A 20,817-nucleotide genomic window follows, 5' to 3' on the forward strand; every position below is an offset into this window, starting at 1 on the left:
AATCTGATATTACTGTGGTAATAATCCATTTTTGGGAACGTGACAAATATTATACTCCATTGAAAGTCTGCCAGTTGTGTGTTGTTCAAACCTATTCACACTTGGTCCCTTACCAACATAATACTACTAGGTCACTGCCTAAAACCGTGGTCATCAGACGTGATCCGATATTATAGTAATAATGCTGTCATTTTTGGGAGCGTGCCTAATATTACACTCCTTTTAAAGTCTGCCAGTTGTGTGTGGATCAAACCTATTTACACTTGGTCGCTGACCAATACAATACTATTAAGCCAGTGCCCAAAACCGTGGTCATCAGACGTGATCCGATATTATTGTAATAATGCTGACATTTTTGGGAGCGTGCCAAATATTACACTCCATTTAAAGTCTGCCAGTTGTGTAATGTTCAAACCTATTCACACTTGGTCACTGATCAATACAATACTATTAAGCCAGTGCCTAAAACCATGGTCATCAGACGTGATCCGATATTATTGTAATAATGCTGACATTTTTGGGAGCGTTCCAAATATTATACTCCATTTAAAGTCTGCAAGTTGTCTTTTGTTCAAACCTATTCACACTTGGTCGCTGAGCAATACCATACTATAAGGCCGCTGCCTAAAACCGTGGTAACCAAACATGATCCGATATTAGAGCAGTTATAATGCTGACATTTTTGGGACTGTGACAAACATTATACTCCATTTAAAATGGGCAAAGCGCATAGCAAAGGACTGGGAAGTGGACGTGATGGTGATGGTGCACGCAGAGGCTGAAGCCGTGGGCAAGCTGAAATTGTGCCTGCTGAGGGAGCACAATAAGCACCCACATCATGTCACTCTACCTTCCTGTCCATTTTTGTAAGTGGCCGTAGAACACCACTATTGAAGCCAGAGCAGAGTGAAAAGTTGTTGGTTGGATAGCAGATAATGCTTCCAGTAAGTTTGCCACCAAAACTACCTTGTCTTCCACATGGTTTAGTCTCTGTAGCCTTAAGTCTGCACCACATATTCCTCACCCTGATCATTAATCCCACCATGCCGAGTGCCTGGAGACAACTGATCCCACACTTGGACACGCCAAAGAGCTGTTCACTTTTCCATTTATAGATTCGGACCTCTTGCCCGGTCCGCTTCAAGCTGGGCAAGAGGAGATCACATGTAGCGATGCCCAAGTATTTGAGCAGCCATGGTCACACGAAGACAATGGTGGGAAAGTGCAATTACTGTGGCAAGAGGTGGGTGATGATGATGAGACACAACTGCCAGCAAGTCAGGAGGAGGCTTAGGGTGTGTATGTGGATGACGAGGTGGTGGACGATGAAGTCACTGAGCCAACCTGGCAAGCAAGGAGGGCAGCACAGAGGAGGAGGAAGGTGTAGCACCACAACAGGCAGGAATAAGCAGTGGGGTGGTCACAGACACAAGGCGGGCAGTTGTTCCCCAGAACATCAATATGAGGGAAGTTGCCAGTCCAACTGTTAAGTCTTCCAAAGACTGTCAAGTTAACCACAAAAAGGCCATTTGCAACATGTGCCATGCCAGAATCAGCAGGGGCAGCAAAACTACCAGCCTGACCACAACCAGCATGCTCAGGCACATGACAGCAAAGCACCTGTCTAGTTGGGCCGAATGCCAGGGTCCAGAAACAGTGTCTAAGGGAGACACCACTGCCAGTTCTGCTGTTGAGCATGCACGCCAATCCCCTGTCCATGGTGCAGGCGAAGATGCCTCCTGCCATGCACCTGTCATTGCACATTTATAACCACCATCATCAGCAACCAAGTCCACAATCTTGTCCCAGGGCAGCGCCTCTAAAAATTTTCCCCACAGGCATCATAAACACCCTTAAAAAATTATGTGGCTGTTGCATCTCGGTCACCATAGTGATATGGTGGTGGAGGATGAGGAGAAGGACAAGAAGGACAACATAAAATAGGTATACGCTTCAGGATTTTGTCTGTCTCGGTGTGAAGAGGTTAATGGGAATAGACCCCCACAAAACCCCCACTGGATTTGACTTCATGTTCCGCTGCTATCATCCAGTGGTGTTGAGAAGTCTGGCCCAATCCAGCCTGTGAGGCAGTGACCGGGATCGTATACGAGGGACATTATATATCCCCCAGAATGTGTACAGAGACCTATTAAGTCCATTGGAGTGCATTGCAGTTGTAGCACCCCGAGGGTTCGGTTGCTACAGAGGTATTGCATCTCACCCAGATGTGCGATATCTCACTTCCAGGTAAGGATGGAGTGTGGCTCAGGACCCTAACACCCACATGCACTACACCACATTTCCGGGGGACAGCTCGACGGTGCTCCCATTAGTTATGCAGGCACGAGTGAGCATGTCCCTGGCTGGAGTGGGGGGAGGGAACACCTAGAGAAGGGAACCCGGTAATGTGTGCGTGGGGGAAGTAGATCCTGGGTGCACTCTGTACAGGAGTATAAGAGGGGGGCACCATTTTGGAAAAGGAGTGAGTTCAGAGAGGAGAAGCCAGAGAGCAGAGCTGCTTTATGGGCTCTGCTCCACAGGCAAGGAGAAGCCAGGGAGCAGAGCTGCTTTATGGGCTCTGCTCCACAGGCAGGCCCTGTCAGGAGGAGAAGCCAGGGAGCAGAGCTGCTTTATGGGCTCTGCTCCACAGGCAGGCCCTGTCAGGAGGCCTGAGCCTGGAGGAGGGAAGAAGGAGGAAGAGGAGCAGACTGGGCTCCAAGAAGGACAGAGGGGACCCCAGGGGTGTGGACTGGCTAGTAGCCACCACACGCCCGCCGCTACCCGAGTAGGGGGGTCAGGTCAAGAAGAAGGGAACCGGATCCCAAATTAGTGGAGGAGAGAAACTATCCTCAACTAAGAACCGGAGGCTGCGACATTACATGTGGAGCAGCCCCTCACCAAACCCGCTAGAAAGGCACCACATAGGACCTGGGAAACGCAGGCCAACGTTTGCCCACCAAGAAGGTCCGAGGCAGCTGGACATAAGCGTGGTCACTAGTGGGGTTGAAGACCAGAGACAGGAGACATAAAGGGGGTCCTGCAAAGCACTCCAGAAAGACCTGGGGGTTAACCGAGCCCCTCACCTGGTGAGCACAGCGCGACACAGGCGGCCACCTCTGCAGCGGTGGCCTGGAGCAGTAACCGAGTAACCGTGAGTAAAGACCCTGAACTGCACCATCAAGACTCCGAGTTATCTTTGTTGCGCTCGTGTACCACCATCACCCCCATCATCCGCACAAGCTGCCCTGAGGCCATACCTCTCCCATTGGGGGTTATACCACCATTGCTGCACACATACCACCGGCCTCAGCGGACTGTTCTGCAGTGGCGGCTTCAAAGCCGCACTCAACGGGTGGCGTAGTCGACATTCATCCAACATCTACTGCTAGTACTCTGCCACTTAGTCTGACTCCCTGGGCACGGACCGGGTCACCGCCACGAGACTACAACCCTCAACAGATCCGGCTCCGGGTAAGCTCCCGCGTGCGCAACGCAGCGCGACACAGGCCCAGGGGCGCGTCACAGTCACAAACTCACCTGCGGCTGCAATGCAGGAATGAAGGTGAGCATTGATCTGGTCAGGCTATCTGGCTAAGGCAGATTAAGTAAAACCTGGCAGGGCCTTCATTTCTTGGGGGAGGCTACAGGAAGGCAGTGGGACGGCCTCCTCCCTCCAACCGGGGTTTTCCAGTAGCTCTTGCCACAGGTCCTTTAAAAACCCTGCACTAAGGATTAGTGTTGTTCTGTATTGGAACCTGCTAGGAGCTTAGCAGGAAAGCTCAGCAGGATTGAGTGTGGCTGAACCCACGCCTGGGAAGGCTCTGCACATGTCAGGCTCTGAGCGGCCCGGCATGGCCGTTGCCCACGGCAACCGTTGTTTAAGGAATCGTGTTAACCCGGCTGCAAACCGGAGGACTTTTCTGTTTCCCCGTGAGTTGCTGAATAAAGCTTGCTTGGATTTGCTTGGGTCACCGTCTCAGTTACATAACGGTGTGAACACTGCCGCCTTACAGCTTGGTGGAGAATGCGGGCATAGTGCCTGAGGCATACCCCACCGGCAGCTGCATGACCACAATCCGGCCGGCCATCTTTCCGCCCCACCCCGTTGACAAAATGGAGCAGCTGGTACTTACCCAGCAGCAGCAGCTGCAGTGTCAGTGGCAACAGCAGGAGCAGCACCAGAATCTCCAACAGCAACAGCAGGAGCGGGAACAGCAGCATAAGCAGCAGCAGCTACTGTACCAGCAGCAGCAAAAAACAAATGAACTGTTGCTGCAACAGATTGCTGCCCTGCGGGAGACGCCAACAGCACCAGCCTCAGAACGTAGTGAGGCCCGGGACAAGGTTCGCTCAGCGAAGATGGGACTGGAGGACGATGTGGAAGCCTTCCTGACCAGCCAGTCAGTGGGCAGAAGTGGTGGCTCCGTTTCTGGTCGGCGATTCCCAAAAGGCCTACTTCGACCTCAGTCGGGAGGACGCCCAGGACTACCAGAGGCTCAAAGGTGAGATCCTTGTCCGACTGGGGGTCAATATATATGTGAGGGCTCAGCGTGTATTTACATGGGCCTATGTGGAGACCCAACCCGCCCGTTCTCAGGCTTATGACCTGCTGCAGCTGGTAGAGGTGGCTCCAGCCTGAGACTTTGTCTCCAGCCCAGATGGTGGAGAGGGTGGTGGTTGACCAGCTGCTGAGGACTCTGCCAGCCGCTATCCAACGTTGAGTGGGGCAAGGGGACCCCGGCACACTCGACCAAGTGGTCAGCCTGATCGAGCGCTACTCGGCCACTCAGGACTTTATCTGGGACTCTGCCCCCTCACGGCTGTCACGCCGATCCCTGTCAACCCAGGAACCGGGAAAGGGGTCGCGTCCCTCTGCTGAGGACAGTCAGCACCGTACCCGTGCTGAAGGGGTATCCCGGAATGAGAGTGGTAGGAGACCAGTTCCCTCCCAAACAGTCATAAGACCTAACAGTACCTCCACCATTAGGTGCTGGCGGTGTCAGGGGCCGGGACATGTGATTGCTAACTGCCCCCTGACTACGGAACCCATGGACTGCGGGTTTATCCGCCAGGTCTCAATGTACGCCCAGACTGTCTGCACTGCGAGTGCCGACCCCCCGGACAGTGAACCCCAACTGTGCCAGGTACTGGTTAATGGGTACCACACGGAGGCCCTCTTAGATTCGGGAAGCCTAGTGACTTTGGTACATGGGTCACTGGTGGCAGGAGACAACCCCAGTGGATGGACAGTCGGGGTTGTGTGTATCCATGGGGACCTCTGAGAGTACCCAACCGTGGAGGTAGTTTTGTCCACGCCTTGTGGAGACATAAAACATGTGGTGGGGGTGGTAAAAACTCTTCCCTATGGGACTGTGTTGAGAAGAGACTTGACCCTGTTCTGGACTCTATGGAAAAACAAAATCCACTCTCCCCCGGTAAAATGTGTTACAGGCGCTGTACCCGATGAACCCGAGTCACGGGTACCTGCTGTAGGGGTGTCCAACCTAGGGACAGAGTGTGACCCCGATAGGTTTCCCCTAGAGGTGCTGGCAGGAGAGGTCGAGGAGACCCCATCGATCCTGGAGCTGGAAGTGTCCCGGGGCACGTTTGGGACAGCTCAGCTACAGGATCCTACTCTGACTCGGAGCTGTGGGAAAGGGTGTTAAAGGTAAATGGCGTAGCTCAACAGCCCGGTGCAGATACTGTATTTCCACGCATGGTAGTCAACGGTGAGTTGCTCTATAGGGTAGACAAAATCAGGGACGAGGTCGTGGAACAGTTAGTGGTACCTCAGTCGTACCGTTCTGGAGTTGGCACACACACACCTTCTGGGTAGACACTTAGGGGTTAAAAAGACGCAAGAGCGTATCTTGCAGCGGTTCTTTTGGCCGGGGATTTACGCGGCGGTCCAAAAGTACTGCGAATCCTGCCCCGAATGTCAGTTGACCACACCCACCGCAAGTTTCCGTAGCCCATTGGTACCTCAGCCAGTAATAGAGGTACCTTTTGAACGAATTGCAATGGACTTGGTAGGGCCCATTGTAAAATCCGCTCGTGGCCACCAACATATACTGGTGGTCGTCGACTATGCCACCCAGTACCCGGAGGCTATACCGCTACACCGCTACGCCACACTTCGACAAATCTGATTGCACGGGAGCTGTTTGCCATGTTCTGTTGCCTTGGACTACCTAAGGAGATACTGACGGATCAGGGGACCCCTTTTATGTCCAAAGTGACAAGGGAACTGTGCAAACTGCTAAACATTAAACAATTGCGCACCTCGGTGTACCATCCTCAAACCGACGGGCTAGTAGAACGGTTCAATAAAACCCTCAAGTCCATGTTAAAAAAGGTGGTTCTAAGGACGGAAGGGATTGGGACATGTTGCTACCCTATTTGATGTTCGCCGTCCGTGAGGTACCCCAGACTTCCACAGGGTTCTCTCCCTTTGAGTTATTGTACGGCAGACACCCTAGGGGTCTGTTGGACATAGCCAAAGAGATGTGGGAACAAGAGCCGACTCCACATAGGAGTATAATTGAACATGTGGCTAGTATGCAGGACCGGATCGCGGCGGTCATGCCCATCATGAAAGAACATCTGTTAGATGCCCAGGCAGCCCAGAGACACACATATAATAAAAGAGCCAGAGTCAGGTCTTTTAATAAGGGCGATCAGGTGTTAGTACTGGTACCCATAGCTGAGAGTAAGCTCATGGACAAGAGGCAAGGGCCATATGAGGTTTGAGAAAAGGTGGGGGAGGTAAATTACCGGGTGTATAAACCCGGAAGGAGGAAACCTGAGCAGCTTTATCATGTAATCCTGCTAAAACCTTGGAAAGATCGAGAGTGTTTAGTTACAGACGTCACTCTGGGCATATCGCCAGAGAGTTCTCTACCTTCAGCCAGGGATGCGTCCGGGGGAGAGGTGAGGATAAGTGATGCTCTCACTAAACAGCAGCGACGGGAGGCTCGCTCACTGGTGCAGCAGAATACCGATATGTTCTCAGAGCTACCGGGTAGGACTACAGTTCTCCAACATGACATTGTCACCGAACCTGGGGTAAAGGTGCGAATGAGACCGTACCGGGTACCCGAAGCCCAGAGGCAAGCCATCACGGCTGAGGTAAAACAAATGCTCCAGTTAGGCGTCATCGAGGAATCACTGAGTGAGTGGGCTAGCCCCAACGTACTGATTTCGAAACCAGACGGATCGTTACGCTTCTGTAACAATTTCCGAAAACTAAATGAAGTGTTGAAGTTTGACCTTTATCCAATGCCCAGGGTGGATGAGCGGATTGAGAGACTGGGGCAGGCCCAGTACTTTACCACGCTCGATCTCACCAAGGGTTACTGGCAGGTGCCTCTCACGAAATCGGCGAAGGATTTGAACGCCTTCATAACTACGGAGGGTCTATATCACTATGTGGTTTTACCTTTTGGGCTACATGGGGCCCCGGCTACATTCCAGTGGTTGATGGACATAGTGCTCAAGTCTCATCAGGTGTACGCGTCCGCGTATCTAGATGATATTATCATCTTTAGCACCGACTGGCATACGCATCTATCCCAGGCACAAGCAGTGCTGGATTCTCTCAGAGCCGCTCGATTAACGTCAACCCCAAAAAAATGTGTGATAGGGCTAGAGAAAGCCCGATATTTGGGGTATGTGATTGGCCGAGGAATTATCAAGTCCCAAATCAATAAAGTTGAGGCCATAAAAAATTGTCCTAAACCGTCAAGTACAAAGCAGGTGAGGGCGCTCCTTGGCATTCTTGGGTATTACCGCCGGTTTATACCTAATTTTGCTGGGAGAATGGTGGCCCTGACCGATCTCTTGAAAGGAAAAAAATCAAGTAATGGTTCGGTGGAACCCTCAGGCAGAAAAAGCCTTTCAGTAAATGAAGTTGGCCCTGTGTGGACAGCCGGTCCTCATCAGCCCCAACTTCAAGGAAACCTTCATTGTACAGACAGATGCCTCGGAGGTAGGCCTAGGGGCGGTATTGTCACAAAAAGTGAATGGTGAAGAGCACCCGGTCACCTACTTGAGTAGAAAACTTGTCCCGGCAGAGAAAAACTATAGCGTGGTAAAGAAAAAGTGTTTGGCTATTAAGAGGGCCTTGGAATCGCTACGTTATTATTTACTCAGGCGTCAGTTCCACTTGGTGACGGACCACTCACCCTTGGTATGGATGAAAAATGCCAAGGAGAGGAATGCGCGAGTCACCGGGTGGTTCGTGTCACTGCAAAATTTCAGGTTCTCTGTAGAACATCGCCCTGGAAAGTCGCAGGCAAACGCGGATGCCCTGTCCCGGGCACCCTGTATGATGTCAAATGTTCAACCCCACAAGTTTGAACAGAGGGGGGGGATATGTGAGGCAGTGACCGGGATCGTATACGAGGGACGTTATATATCCCCCAGAATGTGTACAGAGACCTATTAAATCCATTGGAGTGCATTGCAGTCACAAACTCACCTGCGGCTGTCACCTGGGAAGGCTCTGCACCTGTCAGGCTCTGAGTGGCCTGGCGTGGCCGTTGCCCACAGCAACCGTTGTTTAAGGACTCGTGTTAACTCGGCTGCAAACCGGAGGACTTTTCTGTTTACCCGTGAGTTGCTGAATAAAGCTGTTTGTGCTGGACTTGCTTGGGTCACTGCCTCAGTTACTGCATGGTGTGAACACCGCCGCCTTACAAGCCCTTGTTCATTTTTATAAGATGCGCCTATCAGTTATAATGCCCCCGGCAGCACTAAAAACGCGCTCTGACAAAACACTAGCTGCAGGGCTGGGCCTCTAACTCCAAGGCATAGAGTGCCACGTGTCCAGCTCGGATACCCTATAGTTATAAGGCACAGAGGAATCACGGAGGACGTTGGTACGGTCATCAAGGTACTCTTTCAGCATCTTCCAAAACTTTTCCATTATGTCAGAGTACCCCGCGCATCAGGGCCTGGGCACTGGGAGGGGCTGAGAAAGCTGTCCCAGACCTTTGACAGTGTTCCCCTGCCTCTGCTTCATCGTATTTGTGTCTCCCTCTCCTGTACTCCTTGGTTGTCCAACAAACTGTGAAATCTGCCACCAGCGTTTTGAGATGGGAATTTTAAGAATTCTTCAACAAGAGCCTTCTGGTACTGCAACATTTTATTAGATCTCTCCGACACGGGAAGAAGAGATAAAAAGTTCTTCTTGTAGCATGGGTCTAGAAGTGTGACCAACCAGTAACTAGTGTTGACCAAAATGCATACAATGCGAGGGTCACGGGAAAGACAACGGAACATAAAGTCAGCCATGTGTGCCAGATTGCCAACAGCCAAGACTTCCCTGTCCTGACCAAGAGGGCGACTGTCCATGCTCTCCTCCTCATCCTTTTCCTGGTCCTCCTCCTACCTCTCCTCAGGCAATTCACGCTGAACAGACGGTATGACTGTTGTGTGGATAGTACCGTCTGTAGTGCAGGAAAACAGCTCCTGTTCCTCCTCCTCATTATCACCCAATTCGCGTTGAGATGAGGCTGGGTTGTGTGGCATCACCCTGTATAGTTCCTTGCTCTATCTCATCGTGCTCTGCCTTTAATGCCTCCTCTTTAATTGTGAGCAGCGAGCGTTTCAGTAGGCAGAGAAGATGGATGGTGACGCTAATTATCGCATCATCACCGCACACCATCTTGGTGGAGTCCTCAAAGTTTTGTAGTGCAGCACAGATGTCAGACATCCATGCCCACTCATCAGCTCTTATGTGCGGAGGCTGACCTGAATACCGACGGGCGTGTTGAAGCTGGTACTCAACAACTGCCCTCTGCTGCTCACTAGTCCTTACCAACATCTGAAACGTTGAGTTCCATCGCGTGGTGACATTGCACACCAGTCGATGAGCTGGAAGGTGCTGAAGCACGGCAAGGTTAAGAGAAGCTGTAGGTGACTTTCTGAAATGTGCACACACGCGGCATACTGTCACAAACTGCTCAGTCAGATCCAGGTAGGTTTTGAGAAACAGCTGAACCACTAAGTTGAGCAGATGGGTCAGGCAAGGTACCTGTGCAAGGTTGCCAAGCCTCAGAGCTGCTATCAGTTTCCGGCCATTGTCACACACGACAATGCCTGGCTGTGGGTTCAGCGGTGACAGCCACAGATGTGTCTGCTCTGTTACAGCTATCTATAACTGTGCAGCGTTGTGCAGTTTGTTACCTAAGCACATTAGCTTCTGCACAGCCTGTTTCCGCTTGGCTGAGGCAGTGCTGCAGTGCTTCCAGCTTCTGACTGATGTGGTCATTTTGTAGATGGAGGCTGAAGAGGAGGAGGAGGTGCAGGAGCTATAGAATATGGAGGCAACTCGGATTGACCCAGGGCCCGCAATCCTTGGCGTCGGGAGGACTTGTTCCGTCCCAGGGTCCGACTGTGTCTCAGCTTCCACAATATAAACCCAGTGTGCCATCAGTGAGGTGTACCGTCCCTGGGACTTGTCCACATGTCCGTGGTCCCAGTAACTGCGTTGGTGAGGGTATGGCTAATGCTCTTTGACACGTGCGTGTGTAAGGTGGGGACGGCATACCAGGAGAAATAGTGGTGGCTGGGAACCGAGTACCAAGGGACGGCTGCCACCATGAGGTTGCAGAAAGATTCCATCTCCATGAGCCTAAAAGGCAACATTTCAAGTGCAAGCATTTGAGAAATGTGGCAGTTTATTTGCACTTGCGTTCAAATGACTGGGGTAGGGACAATTGAATGCTGCGCTGGAACAAGGACGTGGACGCTGATGGAGGTGGTTGCAAGTGTGCAATGACATGTCACGCATGTCACCTTGTCAGGTTGGGTTAGTGACTTCATCTTCCACCACGTCGTCTTGCACGAATGCACCCTGGGCCTCCTCTTGGCTTGCTGGCAATTGTGTCTCATCATCATCACCCACCTCTTGTGACAGTAACTGCACTTTCCCATCGTCGCCTATGTGTGACTGTGGCTACTATATGCAATCTCCTCTTTCATGGCTTGAAGAGGGCCAGGTGAGAGGCCCTAATCTGTAAATGGAAAAGTGAACAGCACTTCAGACTGCCCAAGTTTGGAATCACTTGTCACTGGGCACTCGGCATGGTGGGAGGAACGAGGATCAGGGTGAGAAATATGTGGTCCAGACTCACGACTACTGAGACTGGACTGTGTGGAAGACAGGGTGGTGGTGGTGGCAAAGAAACTGGAAGCATTATCTGCTATTCAACCAGCAACCTTTTCACACTGCTCTGGCTTCAATAGTGGTGTCCGCGGCCTCCTACAAAGTGGGACAGGAAGATAGAGCGACATGATGTGGGTGCTTGTTGTGCTCCCTCAGCAGGCACAATTTCAGCTTGCCCAAGGCCTCGGCCTTTGCGTGCACCATCACCATCACGTCCACTTTCCAGGCCCTTGCCACACGCCTTGCCCATTTTAAATGGAGTATAATATTTGGCATGCTCCCAAAAATGTCAGGATTATTACCGCAGTAATATCGGATTACGTCTGATTACCACGGTTTTAGGTAGTGGCCTTATTGGCATGGTATTGGTCAGCAACCAAGTGTGAATAGGTTTGAACAACACACAGCAGGCAGACTTTAAATGGAGTATAATACTTGTCACATTTACCAAAAAAGTCAGGATTATTACTGCATTATTATCGGATCACCTGAGATGATGGACAAGTTTCTCTGCTTCCACAATACAGCAATGCTACTAATATCAAACAAATCTGGCTGAATGCTGCTAACAAGCAAATGGAACAGTAAAAATGGTGCATTATATTTCTTTTCAAGCAAATAATTATGATTAAGAGCAAAAAGAATGTTAGCCCTGATATCTAGAGCTATGGATATCAGTAATAGCAGCAGACAGAACGTGCAATGGACCATATTCTATTCTATACGCTGTCCACAAACTATGCCTGCCTTACTCCTGCTGTGACCAGGATTGATATGCATCTGGATTAGTTATTAGAAGGTCTGTCAGTTTAGATACATATTTCTGTGGAATACTTCACTAAATAAACCGCCAATTCTCTCCATCACTCAGCTGCAGCTCTCCCTACTCTGCCTGTCTAAATGGTACACTGTGACGAGCATAGGGTCAGAGGTTCTTATATAGACCTGATGATGCTATCACTGTCATGCCACAACCAACATGGCTGCTGCATTTCAGTGACTGGCAGGCAATCCCCATATGTTTACTTGCTGTTTAAATAGTGTCAAACATCCAGGGCGGGGACTCAAGCTCCCGCCCGAGCATCCAGAAAGTACTCGCCGAGCATTTCAAACAGTGAGATGTCCAGGCGAGTACCGAGCAGTTGTGAGCACGCTCACTCATCACTACTGTAGATGCATCCGCAGTTGGTCCTTCAGGGTTCTGGACTGATTAGCACTAGACCTCTTTAAAAGGTGCTGGCTGACTGCTTACAGAGGCTCTTATTGAAGCTTGATCCATTCCCGGCCGACAACGTAGAGGTTTTTGGCTTTCAGTGGGTGACTGGGACTGCCGTTGTGGAATCCACCTATCTCCTGTGTGGATTGCTGTGGCAAAAAATAAATGCACCTGAAAGATAAGCAAAGCCTGTTTCTTTTGACTTTGGACAAGTTAATAACATTCACAATGAGGCTGAAGAAATCAGAAATCAGTGCATAAAGATTCTACATTAAGTATTTTTATACAGGTTTTTGGATTCCTCAAAACAGACAGAAAGTTCACTAGCTCATCCCTATGAGCACATGAAAGCTCAGCTTCCCTCCAAACTGTTAGAAGAGTTACATGGACTGAATTTGTATATAGCAGGCCTCAGTGATCTCCCAAACCATATTCTTGAAGCTTTTTCCACTCAACAACATGACAAGGTCCTGTCAGCTTCTTGGCATCTGCTCCACCGGCACCTGGATACACATTGGTCTACTTTAGAAATTCTGCGGTTTTTGGGAGAAAAGTTGAAAGATCAAATTGTTTATGCCCATCAATATATTATTATTATTATTTATTATTATAGTGCCATTTATTCCATGGCGCTTTACATGTGATAGGGATATACATAGCAAAAACATTTACATAATCTTAACAAAACGAGTCAGCGACTGGTACAGGAGGAGCGAGGACCCTGCCCGCGAGGGCTAACATTCTACAAGGGATGGGTGAGGATACAGTAGGTGGGGGTAGAGGAGGCCATGCAGTAATGTGGTGGAGTGGTGGTTACTGCAGGTTGTAGGCTTGTCGGAAGAGGTAGGTCTTCAGGTTTCTTTTGAAGGCTTCCATGGTAGGCGAGAGTCTGATGTGTTGGGGTAGAGAGTTCCAGAGTAGGGGGGATGCACGGGAGAAATCTTGTATACGATTGTGGGAAGAGGAGTTAAGAGGGGAGTAGAGAAGGAGATCTTGTGAGGATCGGAGGTTGCGTGCAGGTAAGTACCAGGAGACTAGGTCACAGATGTATGGAGGAGACAGGTTGTGGATGGCTTTGTATGCCATGGTTAGGGTTTTGAAGTAGGATTCTCTGGGCAATGGAGAGCCAGTGAAGGGATTGACAGAGGGGGGAGGTCGGGGAATAGCGGGGGGACAGGTGGATTAGTCGAGCAGCAGAGTTTAGGATAGATTGGAGGGGCGCAAGAGTGTTGGAAGGGAGGCCACAGAGCAGGAGGTTGCAGTAGTCAAGGCGGGAGATGATGAGGGCATGCACTAGTGTTTTTTGCAGAGTCTTTGCTGAGGAATGCACGGATCCGGGAAATATTTTTGAGTTGGAGTTGGCAGGAAGTGGAAAGGGCTTGGATATGTGGTTTGAACGAGAGATCAGAGTCCAGGGTTACCCCAAGGCAGCGAGCTTGTGGGACTGGGGACAGTGAACAGCCATTGATGTTGATGGATAGGTCAGATGGGGGATATGAATGAGAGGGTGGAAAGATGATGCACTCTGTTTTATCCATGTTGAGTTTTAGAAATCTGGCAGAGAAGAAGGATGAGATGGCGGACAGACATTGTTGGATTTTGGTTAGTAGGGAGGAGATATCGGGTCCAGAGAGGTAGATCTGTGTGTTATCAGCATAGAGGTGATACTGAAAGCCGTGAAAGTGTTAAATAGCTGTTTAGAGTTGTGAGTAGTGTTGAGCCACCCCCGTAGTATTCGGGTTCGGTTCGGTTCGTCGAACACCGGGATGTTCGAGGAACTGTTCGTCGAACACCTTAGAACACCGTCGAACACCATTAAAACCAATGGCAGGCAAACAAAAACACATAGAAACACATATAAAACACCTTCAAAGGTGTCCAAAAGCTGACAAACTGCTCAGAAGACGCTCTCTTTAAAAAAGCCGGCCGGCAATTCAGCAGCGGCATACACCGGTACCCGACAATTTAGACAAGAAGGAATAGAGCATCACACATAGATTAGATAGATAGAAACATGTCAGTCACATATATAAGAAGTACAGTGTCAGTGTTGGTTACTGTACTTGTCATTTAGTGTAAAGGATTTATTAAAAAAAATATTAGTGTTTTCGTGCACCGTCTCTTTAAAAAAGCTGGCCGGCAATTCAGCAGCGGTACCCGACAATTTATAACAGAAAGAATAGAGCATTACACATAGATTAGATAGATAGAAACATGTCAGTCACATATATATGAAGTACAGTGACAGTGTTGGTTACTGTACTTGTCATTTAGTGTTAAAATAAAGGATTTATTAAAAAAAAAATTGGCGTGGGGTTCCCCATAATTTTAGTCTCTAGCGGAGGTTAAGCAGACGGCTGGGGCAGATGTTTGAAGCCTGGGAAGGGGGTAATACCCACGGAGCTTCCCAGGCTACTAATTTCAGCCCCCAGCTGAATACCTAGCCTTTCCTAGCTATTAAAATGGGGGACCCCCCCAAAAAAAATGACGTGGGGTCCCCCCTATTTTAATAGCTAGCAAAGGCTAGGCAGACAGCTGGGGGCTGATATTAATAGCCCAGGAAGGGTGCCATGAATATTGGCCCCCTCCCAGGCTAGAAACACCAGCCGTCAGCCATCCCAGAAATGGCGCATCCATAGGATGCGCCAATTCTGGCACTTAGCCTCACTCTTCCCACTGCCCTGTAGCGGTGGCAGTGGGGTAATAGGGCTGGGGTTGATGTCAGCTTATAATGCCAGCTGACATCAAGCCCAGGTTAGTAATGGAGAGGCGTCTATAAGACACCCCCATTACTAACCCCATAGTCAAAGTTAAAAAAAACACAAACACCCAGAATAAAGTCCTTTAATTGAAATAAACACACAATTCTTTATTGTTCTAAATTAAACCATACTTACCATCACGCCCATTCCAGCTGAAGCCAACGATCTCCTGCAATAAAAGTAAAATAATAAAGCAACATCATCCTTACCTTTCCATGGTTCCCACGACAGCTCCAGCTCTGCTACATCGAGATGACAGGCTGGACCGCAGCAGAAAGCTGCCATCCAGCCTGTCATCCCGCAGACACTGAGAAGCGCAGGCATTCTTGCGCTCCTCAGTGTCTGGCTGTGACGGCATCCAGATGAGCCGACAATGAACTCAGCTCACCTCATGCACGTCACTGACAGCGTGGGAAAATTCTCCTGCACTCAGCGCTTCAGCGTGAGAATTTTCCCACGCTGTCAGTGACGTGCATGAGGTGAGCTCATATCCAATGAACTCAGCTCACCTCATGTACGTCACTGACAGCGTGGGAGAATTCTCACGCTGAAGCGCTGAGTGCAGGAGAATTTTCCCACGCTGTCAGTGACGTGCATGAGGTGAGCCGAGTTCATTGGACATGAACTCGTCTCATCTGGATGCCGTCACAGCGAGACGCTGAGGAGTGCAAGTATGCCTGCGCTTCTCAGTGTCTGGGGGATGACAGGCTGGATGGCAGCGTTCTGCTGCGGTCCAGCCTGTCATCTCGATGTAGCAGAGCTGAAGCTGTCCTGGGAACCATGGAAAGGTAAGGATGATGTTGCTTTATTATTTTACTTTTATTGCAGGAGATCGTTGGCTTCAGATGGAATGGGCGTGATGGTAAGTATGGTTTCATTTAGAACAATAAAGAATTGTGTGTTTATTTCAATTAAAGGACTTTATTCTGGGTGTTGTGTTTTTTTTTAATACTTTACTAGAAATTCATGGTGGTCATGTCTAATATTGGCGTGACCCCATGAATTTCGGGCTTAGGGCCAGCTGATAATACCAAGCTGGCCCTAACCCCTTTATTACCCAGTGAGCCACCGCACCAGGGCCCTGGATGAGTTGGGTACATCGCCAGAAGATGGCGCTTCTATGAACGCGCCATTTTCCGGGGTGGCTGCGGACTGCAATTTGCAGTGGGTGGGGCCCAGAAAGCTTGGGCCTCCCAGCGCTGCGGATTCCAGCCCCCAGCTGCCTAGTTGTACCTGGCTGGACACAAAAATAGGGCGAAGCCCCACGTATTTTTTTTTTTATTATTTCATGAAATTCATGAAATAATTAAGAAAAAAAGGGCTTCCCTATATTGTTGTGTCCGGCCAGGTACAAATAGGCAGCTGGTGGTTTGGGGCAGCCCGTTCCTGCCTGCTGTACCTGGCTGGACACAAATATAGTGCGAAGCCCCACGTCAATTTTTTTAAATTATTTCAGGAAATTCATGAAATAATTAAAAAAAAATTGACGTGGGGCTTCGCACTATATTTGTGTCCAGCCAGGTACAGCAGGCAGGAACGGGCAGCCCCCAACCACCAGCTGCCTATTTGTACATGGCCGGACACAACAATATAGAGAAGCCCTTTTTTTTTAAATTATCTACTATATAATTGTCTTATCCCGTCTGTCTGTCTGTCTCTCTGTTTGTCCAGGAAATCCCACGTCGCTCATTGGTCCGGCAGCGGCCAATCAGCGCCGCGGAATTTCTGAAAAAAGATGGCGGCCGTTAGCGGCTCATCTGCGGGAAGGAGCTCAGCAGCAATGCAGCCAAGAGATGAGCGGCGCGAGACGCTCATCTCCCGGCTGGTAACAGCAGAAGGACCCCGACCGCCGGACCCATCTGCGGGACGGAGATGCAGCCGGGAGATGAGCGGCGCGAGGCGCTCATCTCCCGGCCGGTAGCAGCGGAAGGACCGCCGGCGTCGCTGACCTCCATGCAGAAGGGAGTACCGGGGAGCGGCGCTGCGGGTCGAGATACTTCTGCTGCGAGCGCCCGCTCATGTCTCGGGTTCTCGCAGCGGAAGTAGCCGCACAGGCAGCGCCGCTCCCCGGTCCTCACCAAGACGATTCGATGATTTTTCGCGGTCTTCGGACCCGACCAATCACTGATCTTACCGCAAAAGTTAAACACCGCTGTGCTGATTGGTCGCGTATGCTGCCCGCGACCAATCACCGATTTGGTCGCCACATTTAAATATCGGCCGCGACCAATCAGCACAGCGGTGTTTAAATGTGGAGCCAAGATCGGTGATTGGTCGCGGCCGATATTTAAATTTGGCGCACAAATCGGTGATTGGTCGCGGGCAGCGTCCGCGACCAATCAGCACAGTAGTGTTTAACTTTGGCTGCAAGATCAGTGATTGGTCGCGGGTCAAGACCGCGACCAATCACCGATTTGTGCGGCACATTTAAATAGCGGCTGCGACCAATTGGATGTCAGCGCCGCTCCCCTGTCCTCCCTTCACACCCTAGCCGCATGGATGTCAGCGGCGCTGCCTGTGCGGATACTTCCACTGCGAGAACCAGGGACATGAGCGGGGGCTCACAGCAGAAGTATCCCGACCCGCAGCGCTGCTCCCCGGTCCTCCCTTCACACCCTAGCCGCTGATGTCCCCACAGTATCCGCATGGTGTTACAAAGGTCCAGACATTTGTGTTAAAAATCGCTGATTGGTCGCTGGCGCTGCCCGCGACCAATCACCGATTTGGGCGCCAAATTTAAATATCGGCCGCGACCAATCACCCATCTTGGCTCCACATTTAAACACCGCTGTACTGATTTTTTCGCGGACGCTATTTAAATGTGGCGCAAAAATCGGTGATTGGTCGCGCCCAGCGTCGGCAACCAATCAGCACAGCGGTGTTTAAATGTGGAGCCAAGATCGGTGATTGGTCGCGGCCGATATATTCAAATTTGGCGCCCAAATCGGTGATTGGTCGCGGACAGCGCCAGCGACCAATCAGCGATTTTTAACAGAAATGTCCGGATCTTTATAACATCATGCGGATACTGTGGGGACATCAACGGCTAGGGTGTCAAGGGAGGACCGGGGAACGGCGCTGCGGGTCGGGATACTTCTGCTGCGAGCAGTCGCTCATCTCCCGGCTTCTCGCAGCGGAAGTATCCGCACAGGCAGCGGCGCTCCCCGGTCCTCACCAATACGATTCGCTGATTGGTCGCGCTCTCTGCACGCGACCAATCAGTGATCTTGGCGCTAAAGTTAAACACCGCTCTGCTGATTGGTCGCGGACTCCAGTCACGACCAATCAGCGAGATTGGCACCAAATTTAAACCCCGCTCTGCTAATTGGTCGCGGATGCCAGCCGCGACTAATCAGCATTATTGGCGCCAAATTTAAACACCGCTCTGCTGATTGATCGCGGTCGCTGGCCGAGATCAATCAGCAATATTGCCGCAAAATTTAAACACCGCTCTGCTGATTAGTCGCGATCGCCGTCCGCGACCAATCAGCAGTATTGGCGCCAAATTTAAACCCTGCTCGGCTGACTGGACGCGGTTGCAGGCCGCGACCAATCAGCAGTATTGGCGTCAAATTTAAACCCGGCTCTGCTGATTGGTCGCGGCCGCCGGCCCTGGTGCGGTGGCTCACTGGGTAATAAAGGGGTTAGGGCCAGCTTGGCATTATCAGCTGGCCAGTTCATGGGGTCACGCCAATATTAGACATGACCACCATGAATTTCTAGTAAAGTATTTAAAAAAAACACAACACCCAGAAAAAAGTCCTTTAATTGAAATAAACACACAATTCTTTATTGTTCTAAATTAAACCATACTTACCATCACGCCCATTCCAGCTGAAGCCAACGATCTCCTGCAATAAAAGTAAAACAATAAAGCAAAATCATCCTTACCTTTCCATGGTTCCCACGACAGCTTCAGCTCTGCTACATCGAGATGACAGGCTGGACCGCAGCAGAACGCTGCCATCCAGCCTGTCATCCCCCAGACACTGAGAAGCGCAGGCATGCTTGCGCTCCTCAGTGTCTCGCTGTGACGGCATCCAGATGAGCCGAGTTCATGTCCAATGAACTCGGCTCACCTCATGCACGTCACTGACAGCGTGGGAGAATTCTCATGCTGAAGCGCTGAGTGCAGGAGAATTTTCCCACGCTGTCAGTGACGTGTCTGAGGTGAGCCAAGTTCATTGGACATGAACTCGTCTCATTTTTATGCCGTCACAGCGAGACACTGAGGAGCGCAAGCATGCCTGCGCTTCTCAGTGTGTGCGGCATGGCAAGCTAAATGGCAGCGTTCTGCTGCGGTCCAGCCCGTCATCTCGATGTAGCAGAGCTGAAGCTGTCGTGGGAACCATGGAAAGGTAAGGATGATGTTGCTTTATTATTTTACTTTTATTGCAGGAGATCGTTGGCTTCAGCTGGAATGGGCGTGATGGTAAGTATGGTTTAATTTAGAACAATAAAGTATTGTGTCTTTATTTCAATTAAAGGACTTTATTCTGGGTGTTTGTGTTTTCTTTTAACTTTGACTATGGGGTTAGTAATGGGGGTGTCTTGTAGACGCCTCTCCATTACTAACCTGGGCTTGATGTCAGCTGGCATTATAAGCTGACATCAACCCCAGCCCTATTACCCCACTGCCACCGCTACAGGGCAGTGGGAAGAGCGAGACTAAGTGCCAGAATTGGCGCATCCTATGGATGCGCCATTTCTGGGACGGCTGATGGCCGATGTTTCTAGCCTGGGAGGGGGCCAATATTCATGGCACCCTTCCTGGGCTATTAATATCAGCCCCCAGCTGTCTGCCTAGCCTTTGCTAGCTATTAAAATAGGGGGAACCCCACGTCATTTTTTTGGGGGGGTCCCCCATTTTAATAGCTAGTAAAGGCTAGGTATTCAGCTGGGGGCTGATATTAGTAGCCTGGGAAGCTCCGTGGGTATTACCCCCTTCCCAGGCTTCAAACATCTGCCCCAGCCGTCTGCTTAACATCCGCTAGAGCCTAAAATTATGGGGAACCAAACGCCAATTTTTTTTTAAATAAATCCTTTATTTTAACACTACATGACAGGTACAGTAATCAACACTGTCACTGTACTTCATATATATGTGACTGACATGTTTCTATCTATCTAATCTATGTGTGATTCTCTATTCCTTCTATTCTAAATTGTCGGGTACTGCTGCTGAATTGCCGGCCGGCTTTTTTAAAGAGATGGTGCATGAAAACACTATTATTTTTTTTAATAAATCCTTTACACTAAATGACAAGTACAGTAAGCAACACTGTCACTGTACTTCATATACTGTATATGTGACTGACATGTTTCTATCTATCTAATCTATTTGTGATTCTCTATTCCTTCTATTCTAAATTGTCAGGTATCGCTGCTGAAATGCCGGCCGGCTTTTTTAAAGAGACGGTGCATGAAAACACTATTATTTTTTTTAATAAATCCTTTACACTAAATGACAAGTACAGTAAGCAACACTGTCACTGTACTTCATATATATGTGACTAACATGTTTCTATCTATCTAATCTATGTGTGATTCTCTATTCTTTCTGTTCTAAATTGTCGGGTACCGGTGTATGCCGCTGCTGAATTGCCGGCTTTTCATGTTTCACTGTGGGCACTGTTCCCATCGATTTGGGCAATCACTGTAATGCCACA

The sequence above is a fragment of the Phyllobates terribilis genome, unplaced genomic scaffold (assembly GCF_046119375.1).
Source record: "Phyllobates terribilis strain yellow unplaced genomic scaffold, ASM4611937v1 Scaffold_15__1_contigs__length_34870131, whole genome shotgun sequence".
In the NCBI taxonomy this organism is placed as follows: domain Eukaryota; kingdom Metazoa; phylum Chordata; class Amphibia; order Anura; family Dendrobatidae; genus Phyllobates; species Phyllobates terribilis.